The sequence below is a fragment of the Pogona vitticeps genome, chromosome 5 (assembly GCF_051106095.1).
Source record: "Pogona vitticeps strain Pit_001003342236 chromosome 5, PviZW2.1, whole genome shotgun sequence".
NCBI lineage: Eukaryota > Metazoa > Chordata > Lepidosauria > Squamata > Agamidae > Pogona > Pogona vitticeps.
Genome location: NC_135787.1, coordinates 58,579,507 through 58,598,362, shown reverse-complemented (window position 1 = coordinate 58,598,362; position 18,856 = coordinate 58,579,507). Strand labels below are relative to the sequence as shown.

Genomic DNA, 18,856 nt, shown 5'->3' with positions numbered 1-18,856 from the left:
GAAAAGCATAACCAAAAAGTAGAACAGCAAGTGTCAGTAAATGACTCAAGACTGAACTCCAAGTCCTGTCTGTACTTCTACATTTTATGTAGATATTAACTGACTGATTCACTATATTGTTGGATTTCAACCAAACAAGATCAAGCAGCTCATCTAAAAGAATTCTCTTCAATAAAGCACCTTAATGTGATAGCTGAATCACTAGATAAGATATATGACCTCTATATAAAGTGATTATTGACTATGAGAAGCTTTCAATTTAGTTGAAAATGGCTTTGTGTAAAAGCTCTCAAGAGGTAGTGACAAAGGTTACATTCAGTGCCGTTAACATGTAGAAGAACAAAATGGAACTTCCAGCAACCTCTTTTCATCACTCCAAAGAAAGTCACAGTCTAACTCCTTTTTTTATATCCTCTTCCAGCATGTCCAGATGCTACCTGCCTCAAAACTGTTTGGAAAAGTATGGCTAATATCAATATTATTACATCAATACCCAGTTTATGATCCTAGGACTGTTTGTGTAGTTTAAAAGTGTCCCAGAGAATACAGCAGAATTTGCTTAAGAGTAGATGTATTTACAAATGGGAGTCTATTTAGAAAAAGGCAATTATTAGTGAAGATTAGGCTCAGCACAATACTGAAAAAGGGTGTATTGATGCACACAACAGTTTCAAATAAAGACTATAATCAAATGATCAACAGATCCCCCAGTTTCAACCAAAGATCTATCTTGAGGCACTCCATCTTGAGCACCCTAAAAACTAAACCCAGAGGATAAGAAACCTTTTGGAGCAAGTTTCTTGGAAGGTTTTCTAGGAATAGGGAGGGAAGGTTGCTGTTCTATGGGCAGTAAAGACAAAAGGACACCACTGGATATTGGCCATAACCTGAACAATTTGTCTTTCCCATTTTATATATTTACAAATCTATTCAAAATTACTTAACAGACTGAACTTCAACAATTTTTGCCAGCATTACAGTCATGAAAAGTTTTTTCTTTCTCCCCAACATCCCAAGTCTCTCTGGACACTTGAAACATAACACCTGAGGCTCTGAGAGCTCTAGTTGGACTTAATGAAGGGTTTACGAAACTGAGCAATATAAACCTGACATATTTGTTACTTCATAAATTAAATCTTCTACATGTTATTTTCCATGGGCCTTACAGTGATCACAGGAGAGCTTGGTGTGAACAGATGGGGAAACAAACAGAAAATGCAACAATCAGCCTAGCAAGGTGTCGAAATTACAGGATCTTATAAATTTAAGTTAAATTTTGTTTCTGTTTTTTTCTAATATATAAATCGCCAGATTCCTGTGCATTTCTGCTTCCAGACATCATAGGACCAGCACTTTATATAATAGAACTATACATTGATTCCGCATCCATTGTGGGATGAGAACATGGTATCACCATGTCCCAGATCTTTTTTGGCAGATTCTAAAGGAACATTAGTTCAACTGCCAATCCTGCCAAAAATATTTTTTAGTTTTCTATTTCTCAATGTGCATTGCCCACTCTGATGAAGAATCTAACGTTAGCTAAAAGAAAAGAGGAGGGGAAAGAAAGAAAAAGAAATGAGATTAAGAGGGACAGAGATCAGGAAAGAAAGACAATGTTTCTGGTGAGGTAAATGAGAAATTCGGTTTTCAAAAATGAATGCAGCTGTTTCCTTCTCTCCAAGGCAAAAATTAGAGAGGAGTCAAATCATGGTTGGGATTTTTCATCTTCATTTTAAGAAGGCTTTTAACATACTAATATAATGTAAATTTTAAAATACAGTATATTACAAGTCATCAATTAAAAAAAAAAACCTTTTCAACATAAACATATCCAGATTTTTTTTCTCTTATTAATGATTAATGTTGTTTATACCCACTACCTACTAACTTTCCAATTTGATTAACATTATTCTTTGCCTGAACAAAATCTATTTGTTCATTCTCATAACCTTTCTGGCTACTTTCGTAACCAGTCTCATCCACTGCAAAAGCCTACTTCCATAAAGCTGTTTGCTCATTGGTTCTTCCTGCTTATGTTAGCTCTGAATACCAGCGGAAATTATCAATCTTCCTCATCCTTGCAATTGCCTGATTGAGACTCAATAAGGCATTCAGTCTTTTATTTTATTTTCCTTTCTCTCAAAGTCTTCGTTTCTCTGAGTACCTCAGCTTGATTCTACCTCCCACCTCTACTTTTACTCATTCCAACTTTTCACTCCAGTGACATTTGGGACCAAAATCTTTGTAACTCTTCCCCTTCCTTGTTTCTCTTTGCTTCTCTCCTACACAGACATACACAGACATAACATGGGAATATCTTCACAACTGGATAGCCCAGTGAGTTGGAACACCTCTTGTGGACCCAAAAATTGAGAGCCCAATTCCCATCTATGCCTTCTGGAAGTAGAATCAGTTTGTGTGGCTTTGGACAAGGTCCACAGTCCCTAAGTTTCCCCTGTAAAAGAGACTGGTAAGCCACTTCTGAGTTCTTTATACCTAGAAACCCCTGAAAAGAATCACTATGAGTCAGAATCAAATTGAAAACATGCAATGAATGTAATATATAAAACAAATATTTTAAAATCAACTATTTCCCTTTTCTATTACTTATTAATAACTACGTACTGTATTGCCAAGTTGCACATACTTTGGAGGTGGCTACACTGCAATTTATCCTGTCTTCTGAACTGCTGTTGGCAAAGTCAAGTTTGCTCTATGTGTCAGTAACAACATAATGTACAGCTGACTGCAAACCAGCCCAGACCTTTTACATGGCCATTCAGATTTTTTTGATCAAGAAACAGGGCTATCATCTTTCTGTATAAATTCATTTCTATTTCAACATGTGTGATCACCTACAGTGCTCAAAAGTGGCCATGGTGTTTGTGTCCTAGGATGATGTTGACAGTGATGTCTTGAGCAGAGTGCAGCAGGAACACCCGTCCCTTCTGTTTTTGTTGCTCCAAATTTTTTTTTAAAAAAAAAACACACCAGTTTGTCCAGTCAGTACTATTTCAGATAAGCATGACATTTGCTTAAAGTATTATCTCAATTCAGCACAATGTCACTTGAAAAAAAATGAACAACTGACAGCAGAGGATAAAAGGAAGGACAAAGAAGAGGCAGTTTTCTCTCAGAGGTAAAGGCAAAAAAGAGAGTCTTGCCACCTCTCTAGCAAAGGGAATTTTTAGGAGTAAAGCAAGAAAGGCAGCACCCATCAAATCCACACGACCATTGTCTGGTCCTGGCAGCAACTTCAGAGATATCTCCCTCTCTTTCTTTTTCTCCTTCTAAACTTTAAACTCATTTTCCTAGAGAAATGCGTTGGGAAGAGAAGGAGGGAGAGGGTAGAAAATGAGAAAGGAGAGAAACAAAAATGCATGAGAACATATTGTGCTGTCACCTCTTTCAAATTGTCCTCATTCTTTCCCCCTCTCCCTCTCCACCCTGTACTTTCCTCAGGACAGGGCAAAGAGTGGTTAGCTCTTTGTCTTATGTGTGTAGAAATGGGGGGAGTCTATCTTACCAATTTCCAAATTGGGAGGGAGCTCATGAGGGGAGAAAAATAGAGAATGAATTAATGAATCAGTCCCCCTCTCCACCTCCCATCGCACACATATTGCAGCCACAACCACCATCCCTTTGTTGAAGGTCAGTCTTGCCCTCTACCCCAGGCACTCTTTTTTTTTTCTTCCTACCCATCCTGGAGATCTGCCCACCTGAAGCACAAAACTGCAACTATTCTCCCCACCACATGCATTTTGACACCTTCTTTTTCAACCTCCAACCCAGTCTTCTTGGGAGACTCAGCAAGCCAGGCTACCTCAAACCCAACCAGTTCCACAATCTCCCAACACTAAACCCCAAAGATTCCATTCTATGCACACACTGATGACAGAGAGATGACATCAGGAGATGAAAGGAAAAGTGGGGAACAGAGCAGTGCCCATGACTGAGGAGGGTGGAAAAGACTAATTCTTGTGAGAACTGTAGCAATCTCAGGTGCAGTGAGGTTTCCTGTCCCACAATATACATACCTCTGTGTGTAAGCAAAACATCAGTTCAAATGCCACAGGAAATACATCCTATGGCAATCCTTTTCATAGAAGCAAGCTTTTTCAATCTGATCCAGCCTAAGATAACTCAAGTTGACTAGGCAAAACTTTAGTGTGGCTGCAATCCTATTGCTTAGTGTATTAAGTCATAACTCGAGTATCAATCAATGGAATGTACAGAGAAGCTGACTCACCAAGCCCCCACTGATTCAGTGGGCCCATGATGTCTTGCTATGCTAAGCATCCAGTATGTGACAGGGAGTAAAAGACTGCTGCAACAGGCATAGACAGAGATAGGCAGCCATAGACATGAGTCTCACATAGTAGTACAAGATTTCTTCGTAAGATTCCACCAATCACTGAATACAATATGCAATGTACTCCATAGTTTTAATCTTAGGTTACAGCAAAGGTTAATTATTACTCAGTTTCATCCTACCCTGTAGGCAATGGCAAAATGATTTATTCAATAGATAGTTAATTATATTAACATTATTCTGGTCAATTAACTAAAAAATTAAAAAAGCAATTTGCAATTTAATGGCAAATTTAATTCCAAAACAAAACAATACATAATTCAGAGTAAGACTTTAAACAATTAATGAAGATAGATGTACAGACACCCAAATTCCAGTGTTATGTCACTCAAGAAATAACACAGATGCTTGTTCTTTTGGGAGTAGGGTCCACAGCCAGAAAGTCACAGCTTAAAGATCTCTATTTTAATTCAGGCACTAGATTTTTAACACATTAACTCACTTTTAACAACTATGTATGCTAATATGTGATATAACAAGTGCTATTATATAAAAAAAGAGTTATCACAGATTTGCACCCATCACATTAAGTGTTGCCAGATACAAAGGCTTTATAGGTTTCCACCAATACAAGATTCTTTCACTTACTATTTGAAACAAATTTGATAATTCTAAAAATAACTTGATTCCTATTTAACTGATTTGAAATTTGTCCCACTCAGTTTGGTCTAAACCAGAATCTCAGTTCCAAAATCCAAATCTTCATGCTTTCCACTGTATTATAGGAAATCAATAAACAGTTGTAATTTATCTCCTGTGTATCAGAAACAGATGCGTCTGCAAATACAATTCCTTATGAGTACTCTCCTGTCCTTCTATTAAAGATCATCCATTTCTGTCATTAAGGCTAGACCAAATTTAGTCACAACGTAAACATAGTCCAGATAAGACAAAAAAGGGTGATTAATTCTGTACAGGTGTTTGGCTGAGTACCAGCAACATGTATAAGAAGCAATGTGACGATAAATTAGGAACAGTTAATCTCTTCCATAAAGTCTGACAAACATAGTGCTAGACTGTGAGAAGTGAATTCTGAAAAGTAAGTATGAACACAAAGACAACAACCAGGTCTTAAGTTGCCTCCTGAAACCCAGGAGGAATGGGGCTAACTGCACCTCTAGTGGAAGGGAATTTCAGGGCAAGGTGGCCACCTATGGGTGGATGACAACTTCTGGGCCTTCCCCCAGAGTAACTGAATTATGGTGCTACATCTTAAAGGTATCAGTCTTGGCTGTTAACATTTTTCCAGTTGACACTGAATTTATACTGAGATTAAACTGCTTGTTGGGAGTAAACTGGAATGAGAAAAATTATGAATACGTTTGCATATGTGAGAGAGGACGGTTTGCAAGGAGGAAAAAATAGGAGAGGAATACTGAGAGGTTACATTCCCAAGAAGCAATTTATTTCCCATTATTAATATATGTAAAATTCAATTGTTTCAATTTTGAAGGCCTAATGTTTATTACGTTGCCATCTCACAAAACCAAGTAATTTTGGCTATTATTCCTATGTAAAAATACCAAAACAATTAACAACAACAAGTGCCATCCAGTCAGTTCTGACTATGGCAACCCTTCCCAGGGTTTTCTAGGTAGACAATACTCAGAAGTGGTTTATGATTCACTTCCGGGGGACTCTCAGGCTGTGCAGCTTGCCCAAATTACACAGGCTGGCTCTTCTCCCAGAGGCACAATGAGAAGTTAATCTCCCAACCTCTGGCTCCACTGATAGATATCTAAACCACTTAGTTATCCAATCAAAACTATTACTGCTCCATAATTATTGCCATGAATTTAAATCAAAATTGTATAGCTGCTTACTCAATACCAACTATTAGAAACTTTAAAACAGTTTCTCAACATTCGCTCCTGATAATCAATATTCAAAGCTTCCACTTTTATCCCCTAGCAAAACTTAAGTTTTATATGACCTTTGCTGCATATGATGCATTATTCAGACACATGTAAACCATTGACTAAACATGTTGAAAGCATGTTTAGACAGCACCTCTGTTATAGAGATTATTAGTATGAGACAGACCAAAATTAATTCTAATACACTTGTAAATTTTTGAGAGAGATCCTTTCATCATTATACTATAAGTAAAGAAACTCATTCGTAAAAGATTCAGAGTGTATTTCTGAAGTGCTTCTTTCCACATGTAGTAATACATGTATAAAATTTGTCACTACAAGATGTGATGATGCCCATAAGCATAGATGACTTGTAAAAGAGTGTAACAACACATAGAGGACTAGCAACTACTACTGAGTTTTCATGGCTGCAAGAAGTCCAGAATTAAACTCCAAATATGCATATGATTTTTAAGAACAGGCTAACAGGGAGTGTTTTCTTTTCCCCCCAAAGAAATTCATTTCAGATTTTTCTTCTTCCATCCAGCAAGGTCGCCCCATTCTTTTATTTTCTTTCCATGGAGGGGGAGATGGGGGGGTTGAGAGTGGGAAAAGACAGATACAGAAGAAAGCAGGCATTAAACAACTGCAGGATATAAAGAGATTTGAAATTGCCCTCTCTTCATCCCTCAGGTATGGATGCAAAGAACACTTGCCAGATTTTTCGTTATCATTGATTTAGGCTACCTTGATTCAATGCCACGTTTCAATGAGGAGTTTTCAAACATTCCATGCAAAAACAATATAAGAGCCACTACTTTCACTTATAAAGGTCTCTGAGATTTTTATAAACACACACAGCAAACAAAGATTGGTTGATTGTTTAAAAATATGTGAACACCACTCTGATGCTTCTAGTCCTTAGAGGTCTATGCAGGAATGTAGGAGCCACCATCATTTTTAAAAGTCGGCTTAAAGCACTGGCTGTACAATTTGTTCAAAAACCCCCAAACCCCTTACCCTTCTGTTGTCTTGTCAAGAGAGTCACAAAATGCCTCATCTTCTTGCTGGAAGAGAATAATTTTGCACTGGCTGTACAATTTGTGCAAAAAACCCCAAGCCCCTTACCCTTCTGTTGTCTTCTCAAGAGAGTCACAAAATGCCTCATCTTCTTGCTGGAAGAGAATAATTTTGAAACTCCTTGTTGTTACATGAAAGAATGAGATTGCTGTGAATTTACATCTCTACCTCCTCAGTCATTTGATTAATAAGGCAGTGCTTCCTGCTGGCTTAAAAAAAGCTTAACTGCAATTCGAAAGAAATGGCAGAAACTAGTTGACTGAAAGGTATTTGTAAAGCATATATTCTCAGGGTGAGGAGCAGAAGCAGAGAGTCCCAAAGTGCTTTGACTGCTGCTGATTTCCAGAAGGAAAAGGGGAGTGAAAAGCAACTGGCTACAGAAAACCACTGGAACTGGAATACAGAGCATCACCACAGAGACACTGGATGTGCTAACTGTTGGGCAGTTAGCACATCCCCTCCTCAGTGTATTCCCCGCAAGAGAAGAGAGGGGACAGGTGTATTTTGTGGTAAACTTCAGCTTAAAGGTTATAGCGGCATTCTGTTCCAGTGACATGCATACACTCCTGGCAAGAAGTGGCAGCTGCCAGCAGGTGGGGTAACCCCTTATTCTGCCCTTTCGCTTAGAGATGGAGCATAAGATCAAAGAGTTATTCCAGTCAATCCTAGTTACGATTAGGTAACTAGTATCCTATCTGAATTCTAACAACATACTATGGAACTCATGCTAAGTCAATAAAAGAGCTCTCAGGGCATTGCCTGTAGGCTCCGCTGGTTCGGACATCCACGCTGTTGACTCGTTTGTTCTAAGCTAAGGCAATTAGCCTTCCTTTGTTCCGTGATCATACACAGTATTTCAAAACTTAGGAACAAATTTTATCAAAACCTTCTGTCACAAGCTTTTCTTGAAGATGACCTCAATTGTGTAGCAGCAGTAATGGAACCATCCTTCATCAACATGCTTGCCCCTCACAATCAAAGGCACTCTCACCTACCCATAACTTAATGAATACATTTTTGGAGGCTGCAGTATAAATGTATGCCATATGCATGTAACTGTGCAGGTTCAGGGGAAGTATGACTTAAAAGTGTGAGTTGCCATGAAGTAAAAATGAGTGCCTATATTCCAAATAGTTTGCTTCAAGATTTCCCAGATACATTTGGCTGGCTACTAGGGAAAACAGAGTACTCAACAGAATATGCACCACTGCTTTTATTCAGTAAGATTCTTCTGTTCTTAAAGAAAAGAATTCTGTCTTATTTAAGGAAAGAGGTACTTACGTAGTTATTATGCATGCATTCATGACATTTATTGTTTATTCTTAGTCTGTTTCTTCATGGGTTCATCTCTGGGACAGAGCCGAGAGGAAAGTTCAAAACAAGTTAATAGGGCATTAAAGTATTCAAAAACAAAATGGGAATATAAAAAGAGATGACAGCAAGTCAGTACAATCCTGCAAGATTTTGATAGCCTCAGGAGTGACAGGACACACATATACCCAAGGCTGAACAATAAGGTAATCCATTGTGTCCAAGCAGAGGTTAGGGCCAAAATACAAACTAAAAGTTTCTATTTCTTTCTCGGGGTACCCAGTGTGGTGTAATTGACAAAATAATCGACTATGATTCAAGAGATGTGGATTTGATTCCCCAGCTCTGCCATGGAAACTAACGGGTATGTGTGTGTGTAGAACAGGTAAAATCACTCCAATACTTTACTTACTTTGAAAACCCTGTCAGGGTCACTATAAATCAGTTCTGACTTGATGGCACATAACAACGTTATCGTCCAGTGAATAACAAAATGTAGTGAAGATGCAAATGACTGATAAGAATTAAGACACCTTACACAAGATTTGGTTCATCTGGCCTTTAGTAGGCTAATCAAATTATGGTCCAAAAATTTGTAACTTTCACTTTTCTTTCCGGGATAGGGTTGGAGGAAAGTAATGCTTATTACATTGAAGCAAGACTGCATGTGCAAACCTCAGTGAACTCCTAACTGACTACTTAAGACTAATTCTTTATTTTTAATTTGCTTTTATGGATCTGCTTATAATGCTAATGTATTTTTAATGTCTACTTACTTCATTATGTGAATACATGTATGCAAAATAGCTTGCTGGGGATGATGCTAATTATTTGTTTCCAAGAAGAAATTATATGTTAAACTATTTTCAATGGTTGCTTATATGTTTGAGACCAGACCATATGCTTAATTGAAGAAATCTGACTTATTGCCAATTGTATCTGTCACTGTGAAAATAAGGGAATTATTAGTTTATAAGTAAGAATTAAAAACAGCTTTTCCTTTCCAAAATTATAAAAATAAGATGGAAACTTGCAGTTACTCTTAACCACAGTAGCAACTGATTGCACATTGTTGATTTCGAAGAGCTCTATTTTATTTATTTATTTATTTATTTATTTGATTTATATCCCGTCCATCTGGTCTGGTCGATATATATGTTATATGTTAATTTTACACAAGTTTCCACAAAACTGGTGCTTCAGTTACTAATTTAACTTCCAAAACAGCAACAATGTGCCTTCCTATAAGGCACATTAAGTATAGTCAACTACACAAGTGAACCAAAACACTGAGTTCACTTGGCATCCTTGAGTTTTGATTCTGCATTACCAACTATCATAAAAGCCACTACGCCATTATTGATTGCAAAAACAGAACAATCACCATTTCAACAGTAAAATCATCCATTTTACATGTTAGTGGTCCAACATAATTTTTCCAAAGCCCGCGCATGCAGAATACTATATGAAGCTATGTCAATAGATATAATATCCTCAGTGTCCTAAATGAAGTCTGCAAAACAAGCACTAGTCTACAAGCTTTTCAGCCTTTTATGAATTTCAAAACATTCAAGAACAGATGTAGCCATGTTGCCATTATTCGTATCCTCAAATTTTAAAATTGTGTAACTAGCTTCCTGAAAGGCAAATTTGCTTCAAATCAAACAACCGCAAAAAATTGAAAATCATATAAGCAAACCTGGGGTAAAATATAAGCAAACATGAACATTCTGTATTTGCAACCACTTTTATCTTACTTTCTTTCAATTTTTTCTCTTTCCTTTTCTCTTTCCTTTTCTTTTTCTTTTGTTACATGTACAATCTTGAAGTCTTTAAAGTTCAGGTAGCATACTTTATTGTTTGTTGCTTAAACCACAGGATAATCTGTGTGGTATAGTGAACAGAATGATGGACTAGGACTGGGTCCAAATTCCAGCTCAGCCATGGAAATTCACTGGGGGATGATGGGCTAGCCCTGGTAAAAGCCCTAGTAGGGTCGCTGTAGATCAGTTCTGACTTGATAGCACATAGAAAATTTAAAACACAGAGATTTCAACAATTGCAATGTCAATAAACCAGTTCCACAGATTCCTCTTTATAATCAGACATTCTAGACAGCACTAACTTCTTACTATCTTCTAGATTAGCAAAAGCATATTGTTTCCTAGTTAGTTAACTACTGATTGACAAAAATTCAATTGGAAATAAAACATGTGCATGGGGCTGATTTTACTCTCCTGGTGGCTCCTCTTCACGTAGTCAGCCAAGAGGTTAATTTCGGAGCCAGTGCAAGATTTATAATGTAAAAGTGAACCTGAAGGTAGGAGATAAATACTTAAAAAATAACATAGGCAAAAAGGATTCTGGACATGTAATAAAAATCAAATACAGTAGCTACATGCCTGGACTGCAAAGCAAACAAAATTACATTTAAGAAAAATATCAGAAACATTATAATGTAGTAGTCACAAACAACTTCAAAATGCAAATGTGAATACAATGGTGTAAAACAATATGGTGTCTTCTTCACTGACCTATCATGAGATTTTTTTTGGTAACCCCCTTTTCTGGAAAATGAAAAGCACCCACATTTATGAACTGATGATCTAAAAATATTGGGAATAGAAGCAAATGCTAATATTTTTGATTTGCTTTTCTAACACTATTCCTTCAAAAAATTGAGCTGGGTAATTTACAACACATAGAAAATCATTATCCTGTCATAACAGACTATTCTATTCACATTATCTCTTAATTAACACTGAACATTTAAAACCCATTAGAATCCATCCTCAAGAGTTCTAGATTACTGGAGTACAAACCCAGCTGTCTTCAGATAGTATATATCTTCTCTCTCTCTCTCTCTCTCTCTCTCTCTCTGTGTGTGTGTGTGTGTGTGTGTGTTAGTAGAAAATAAAATTGTTGAAATGTTAGTACAAGAAATCTATTCCCTTAAATTGTAAGTATACTCCATATTAATGAATTCAGAATATTCGCATATTTTTGCAGAGTTGGAAGAAAACTGGCAACTGAATTTTTAGGTACAATCTAATCCTAAAATGATGTACAGTATAATATTTATTATTATAATTCTAATAATGAAAATCCTCATCTCATTCTCACATGCAAGAATGAGAAACAGGTAAGACTCTTCTCACGTGAGAGATGGCTAGATTTACCCGTCTTTCTCAGACAGAGGGTTTTTTTTTGCAAGAATGATTTTTCAGTCTGCAAAACTGTGTTCGTGGAAGAAACAGTGTTATTGCACGGATTTTAAAAAGAACTTTTTGGGCTCTGAATTTTTCTTATCAGTCACACTGTCCTTCTCTACTTGATATGCAAATGAATGTAGCTTGAAGAAAACACTAGACACTGACCAAAAATAAGGGCTCATTTTCTGATCCTGATGCTGGAGATGAGAATTCTCAGAGCAGTAGTAGATTTCTCAACAAGCTGTCTTGTCACAGTGAAACACACATTGAACATGAGAAAAAATGCTAATAAATATTAGACATAAGCATTTTCAAAATCAACACTCATTTGTCTTTTCAAAAAAATCATCAGGCCACCATAATTGAAACAATATCATGAATGTTCCATGTTTTTATAAAAGTTTTTTTTTTTTTTTGCTTTCCCCCCCCTTTTCATATCCACAGATACAGTATGTGGATGTGGCGGCGGCAAAATGTGTTTTTATGGGAAAACTTCTTATCTCCTGTCCAGCTACTACCTCCATTTTCCATTTTTAGCCATCTCTCTCTCTCTCAAAAAAAATCCAGATTATCTAACTCAAATTTTATTTACATAGTTTATTGACCAGATAGACATTTACAAAAAAAGTAGAACAGAGAAAAAGACTATATGGTAATGGCTAATCATAGCATTGAAGTGCAAAGGGTAATAATAGGGATTGACTTTATACACTTAATAGTTTACTAGCATCTTTCATCTACTTAAACTTATCATGACTTTTATTACTCTAGATCAGATCAAATTATGTAAAACTAGAAGACGTATGCAAAATATGCATGCATACTTATGCTCACTGTACTATTTTCATGATTTATGTTGAATAAAATCTGTTTTGCCTATGTCTATGTTAATGGTCAGCACATATCAGGGCAATGTTTCAGGCTAATGCCATAAATTCCATGATTTATGTAAACTTTGGCTATTTCTAAAGAGCTAAACATTGTTCAAAAGATGCATAAAGAAGAATAATTATATGATGTTTGCATAATCTACATTAAGATGCATAACGTGATGTTTCCAACATAATTCTGGGAGCAGATCTGAATTTACATAGTGGGGATTAATACTTTCCATGAGTATCACAGACCACCACTACACCTTCCTTAAATATAAATGTGATACAGTATATTAATTGTATTTCATACAGAAAAGAAAAAAATGAGTTGCTTACTAAAGGTTAATACTTACTAATCTAACAACTTTTTTCTCTATCATTCATCTGTATAAAAAATATTTAGCCAGGTTAAAAAGCAAGTTTTACTTAGACTAAAATACCTAGCACTTGCATTCACTCCCAGATCAAATTATGCCATGCTTTTCGCATCTGTTCCTGAAGTACCCTAACCTTCTTGGCCACTACCTGTTTCTGGTGATTAATGTGCTTTCTCTCCCCTCTCTCCTTTTCCGCTAGATGCTAGAAGCAACTGATGAAAAACTTTTATAATAGTGTTAGTAAGAGTCAACTCAACTTGTTTTTGTACTTATACTCTGTTCTATCAATGTGCATCCCACATTACTCTCACAACAACCAATCACTTCTGTACATGCAAACAGACATTAAAACTTTATTAGCCAAGGAGTTCACTGTTGTCTGATGCCATGTCAGTCTAGTCTTAAATGTAACCTTAACACAGCTAGCATTATTATTATTATTATTATTATTATTATTATTATTATTATTATTATTATTATTATTATTATTATTATTATTATTATTATTATTAATGACCGCTTATATCTATACTAAGCTAGTACTGTAATACTTTAGTTGCACTACAGTCAAAGGGATTCTAGTTAACTGTGAATAATCAGCCCCATTCTTTTCAAGGAGACTGAAATGGGATTAACTCAGGCTGCAAGTCTTCAATACTCACTTACATGGAAAAACATTCTAGTGAACTAAATGGTGCTTATTTCCAGGCGGTTATGCGTGTGGAAGTGCTATGAGTTTGGATCCAACTCACTATTCTGTAAATATATACTGTAGATAAAACTGAGAATCTCCAGTATTAAAGAAGTTTAATTACTAGAACAAGTCCAACTTTCTTAGTAATTTAGAAATGCTGATCCTCTAAAGCAAAGTTAAAAGGTACACAGGCTCTGTACCAAGACTAGCTTATAAGATATGGCTTACACCTATCACCACAAACATTTCTACATGACTTCTAAATCGTCACAAATATCATATATGGATGGAATCATGTATAGTCCAGAGAACTTCATCTGCAGCCATACTAACATTTCCAACAGTCAGCAGTCAAAACAAATAAAAGTGCAGACAGAAGTTCTGTGAACTCCATAAGCATCTGCATGATCATGACTTCTGTACATGGCCCCTAGAAGGAAGTACATATAGCAAACACTTGAAGGTCATAATTATGAGTGGTGTTTAGTATGTATATGACAGGAGTGGAGCAAAAACAAAAGAATCCCAAAAGCAGTGCCAACGCCTATGAATACACACTCTATTTTCAAGAACTGGATAGAAAATGTGTGCGTGGCGGGGTTAATTTAAAATTATGATTTCGATCTAATTGTATCATTCCACTGACAGAAATACAGTAATTACATCAGTGGAACAAGGAAGGGATAATGACCACCACCACCCATACATTCCAGATCTGGTTTGGGGGGTCTGGGTTCTCTGCTCACCCCCTCACCCAAGATGATTTTTGGGCAGCAGAGAGAGCAAAGGGAGAAAACAGAGGAGGAGGAGGTTCTGTTGCAGTAGCATAAATAAATTAGCACAATGTTCAGGATTAAAACACTGAAATAAATGTGACTTGGTCACAACCATTATTTCAATAAATCTACTCTAAGTAGAACTAACATTAGATTTGGCAATGTGATTAGCAGACTGACCCACAACCCGAGACAGATCAGACCACATGGAATGCAATCTATTCAGTTCCAGATATCATGGTTGGGATGAGTTCACTTTAAGCGTTTCATGTTAACCAAACTTTACATCAACTCTGGAAGCACTACGCTTCTGGAATAGCAAACATGCAAGTCATAAATGAGGCCACAGCCTCCTTAAACCCAAATGTCTAAATGTATTTTCATTTGAAACCTAACTGTCACAACATTAAAGGCACAAATACTTTTTTTAAAGAACAGCACTTTCATCAGAAGGTAAGCATCAACCCTGAATGAACATACACTCTTTACATCAGTCCTTCATTAATTATAGGACTATTTTTGTGAAAAATGCCATTAAACCTCTGAGCAGTGAATAATCCAAATCAACAACTAAGAAAAAGGGGAGATAATATATTTTAGAACATTCGGAATTTATCGAATTAAAATGGGCTTCTTCTGTGTTGTCCTGTTTATTATGCATTCTTGCTATCTAACAGGAAATGAAACCCACATGATTTCTATATGTTTAAAAATATGTACAGCTGTGGCAGCCTAAAGACTAACAGATTTATTTCAACATAAGCTTTCATGGATCACAATCCACTTCCTCAGACACATAAAACACCATCTATTTGAGGAAGCAGATTTTGATCTATGCAATCTCACACTATTGTTTTGGTTATACATGATGAAACTAATTAACAGAGCTACCTCTTTGAAACCATTATTCTCTCATATATTAAGAATACAATATAAAGAATACAATTACTGAAACACTTCTTTACAGAAGATTATCTATGTAGCTACTAAACACCATAATTGAGAGAAAGTTGGACACTCCACTGACTCAGTAAGGGAGGGGAAACCACCAAAGCACATGATTAAAATCAGTTCTGTGTACATGAACTCAGCTTTATCTGGATTACACTTAAAGTATTTAACTGGTAAAACTATAAGAATACGAAGATGACATTTACAATTGGAGCACTTTACAATAGATTAAACTGGTCCATACAAAAATGCAGATCAGTTAAAAAAACAAATGTTAGTTACTCGGGCATGCTGCTTGGAAGATGGAGTAGAAATATACAAGTACAGGAAAATGACACTTTAAGTTCTGCCCACATTGAGCAGCAACTGGCGAACAACAACCTGCTGAATCTTGCCTTCCTCTGGCAGCCTGACTGAGAAACAGAACAACCAAAACTAATTTCCAACCACAATCTTTTAGATGTTTTAATTAATATTTTACTTTACAACACAGCGAACATCCAAAACTTCTCTCACTGTTCATTAGCAGAATAAATTTCACTGCAATGAAAAATTAACCATTTTACCAATATACTAATTATATTTATGTATAGGAAAGTGAAATGATTTCCAATGACACCAGCCGAAATATGTAGGCACCCTTTATTTGATTTCAACAATTATGTTCATGCAGTATGTAATCATAATGAACTACCTTCTAAATACTATACTATATGTTGCAAAACAATCTACACACATCCACAACATGACACTCCTTGATATCGAAGAACTACACATAAGAAAAACCAGGACTACATGGCAGACTATCAATCACATTTTAACACAAGAAAAACTGATACATCAATCATTAATACCAATAGAAAATGGCTGGCTGTTACCCCAATCCCACCTTTGTTGGAAAGTATAGAGCAGCATTTTTTATTTAGCTATGATTTGACATTTATAGTTTGTTACATGAGTGTCTGGTACAGTTTTTCGACTGCTCCATCTGCTGGATGTCTGTACAACACTAACAACTTACTCCCTACCTAGAAAAAAGTAACACTGAAGAATTCAGCAGGTGGCTTCAGCAATGCTTGAATACCTTGTGTCTAAGTTAATACTTAAAATTTATATGTCATTCTGAGTTAAGGAAAAAATGTTTACTCTGCCTCTGTGAAAACCACATTAAAGGCAAAGATACCAGTCAGCCAATTATCAACATCTTAATAAGCACTGAGATTAAAGACAAATGTAACCTTTTGCTAACCAAAAGCAGGCCAGACAGGTTTTTTTTTCAAAATGACACTTCTTTACTTGCAATTCGGCTTACATTCCACCTGATCTACAGAAGAGACATCTTGCTCCCTTCAGAGACTATAGATGCTTTTAATGGTATACTTTCAGAATGAAGGCATCGTTACCTATAGGTATTTGCTTTCAGTCCTGTATCCACAGGAGCCAGAGAGGGAGCCTCCCCTACTTAATCAGAAGGGTTTCTTCACCACTTCAGGTTTCGGGCAATTTAGGACTTCGCCTCGGAGGAAAGGGAAGAGACCGCATGGAAGCAAAGCAATGGACATCAACCCCGTCTCTCCTCTTACTGGAATAAAGCAGTAGCAAGGCCAAACTTCTCTCGTCTACACTCCTCTCCAAACTTGCCTGCCTCGCCAAGCGAACGCTTCGGATGAGTAACAAGCGCAGAAGAACATTTCAACAGAACCATCACAGGCAGCAAAGCCCATTGATTCATTCCATCGAGGGTCTATATACTAGCCGACTCGGAAGGCTCCTACGGCGGGGGAGGGTCTTGGCTCCTCCTAGAGCGCAAGAGCCTTCACCCCCGGTAGTCGCGCCCATGTGGGGAAAAGGGGGGGCCGCGCGGAGAGGAAGCTGTCAATACCATATGCAAGGCAGAGGCAAAGTTTGAAAGGGAGAGGGGGAGGATTTATTTTCGGAGGCGATCCCACCCTTCCTCTTTCCAGAATCGCGCCGCTTAAAGCAGGAACTTACCTGTGTCCTGGGTCTGTGCCAGCTTCAGGGCAGGTAACGCCAAGCTCCCATCCGAGGAATCAGCGCAGCTTGGGCTCCAAGAGGAGGGGATGGCAGCGCCGCGGGAGCCCCGCTCACGGAGGTGGGGATGGGAGGGCCGGCAAGAGCAGGAAGCGGAGCGAGCAACTCGTTGCGGTTCAACTTTGCCGCGTCAATCACCCCCGCCGAAGAGCCGCGGGAAGCACGGCCGGCCTCCCCGTTTCGACCCGCCGCCCGCACGGGCGCGCCGCGTTTTCCTCCTCTCTGCGCGCCCCACCACCACCACCACCACCACCACCGACGCGCAGCTTTTTGCCCCTTGCGAAGCGCCGAGGTTAGGTGCTTGCCGGCAGGTTGTGTGTGTGTGTTGTTTTTTACCCCGCCCGACCCCCGTCGGCTCCAAGTCCTCGGGCGCTTCTGCCACCCTCCTCAGCCAGTCCCAACCCGTTCTCTCCTGGCTCGCCCGTGGCTTCCTCAGTCCTGTGCGGCCGGCGACAGCTCCAATTAACTCCGGGCAGAGTAGAGGGGCGGGAGGAAACGCAGGGGTACGAACGGACTGTGGCTGAGGCGACGGCTGGCTAGGGAGCAAAAGGGCTTGGCCAGAGAGAGAGAGAGAGGGAAAAAAGGCGGAAGGTCTTGGGCGGCAGCCGTTCCTTCCAGGTGCCTGTGAGGGAGGCGCGCCGCCTTCTCGCCCCCCACGCAAGGGCTAAGAGGCCAAGGCGAGAAGACACACGCACAGTCTGCGGTAGGAAGCGGCGCGTACGCGAGCGGCTGCTAAAAGCTGCCAGCATCCAAGGGCTGCTGCCGGTGGCAGGCTTATAGCGTCTGCGTCTCCTCCTCCTCCTCCTTCCACCACGGCCGCCGCCGCCGCCTCCTCCTTCGGTTAACTAGCAAGCCGGCGGCGGCCGCTGGTCTTTGCCGCGTCCCTCATTAACCTCCTCAGGAGGAGCGCTCCCGCCAGCACGCCCTTTAGCCACGGAGGAGGCGAGTTTGCGACTCTTAATGGAGGGGTCTTCAGTGAGGCGGCGCCGGCAGGGGTTCTCTCCCGCTCGCTTCCTCGCGCTTGCAGCCGGTCCCTCGCTCACGTGCCTTAAAGGTATACCCCGGGCTGGCTGGCTAAGCTAGCTTAGCTGACTTCTCGGCTTGGCGCTGGCCACGGTGAACGGGGCACATTAAAGACCCCCCCCGCCCTCCTTCCCTCCCGCTTTCTGGAGAGGACGCACGTGACGACCCCCCCCCCTCTTTGGGCGTGATGGAGGAGGGCTTGCTGGAATGGCAGCGCGGAGGGGGCGGGGCTCGGGACCGAGTGCCAGCAGGTGTCAACGGAGTCAAGGGGAAA

At 38.9% G+C, this 18,856-nt stretch overlaps 2 protein-coding genes across 4 annotated transcripts in view; one reads left to right on the top strand and one right to left on the bottom strand.

Moving 5' to 3' along the window:
* Positions 1–18,678, bottom strand: part of TENM3 (teneurin transmembrane protein 3) — a 1,852,170-nt gene extending 1,833,492 nt beyond the window's left edge. For 2 of the 3 annotated variants that reach the window (XM_078393884.1, XM_078393889.1), the window contains exon 1: positions 16,911–17,320. The gene's annotated coding sequence lies outside the window, so the exon portion shown is untranslated. Of the gene's footprint in view, positions 1–16,910; positions 17,321–17,499 lie in introns of those variants that run through there. The other variant, XM_078393883.1, reaches the window with a different exon arrangement.
* Positions 1–18,856, top strand: part of LOC144583216 (uncharacterized) — a 548,560-nt gene that overhangs the window by 167,725 nt on the left and 361,979 nt on the right. The gene's annotated exons all lie outside the window — the stretch shown is intronic.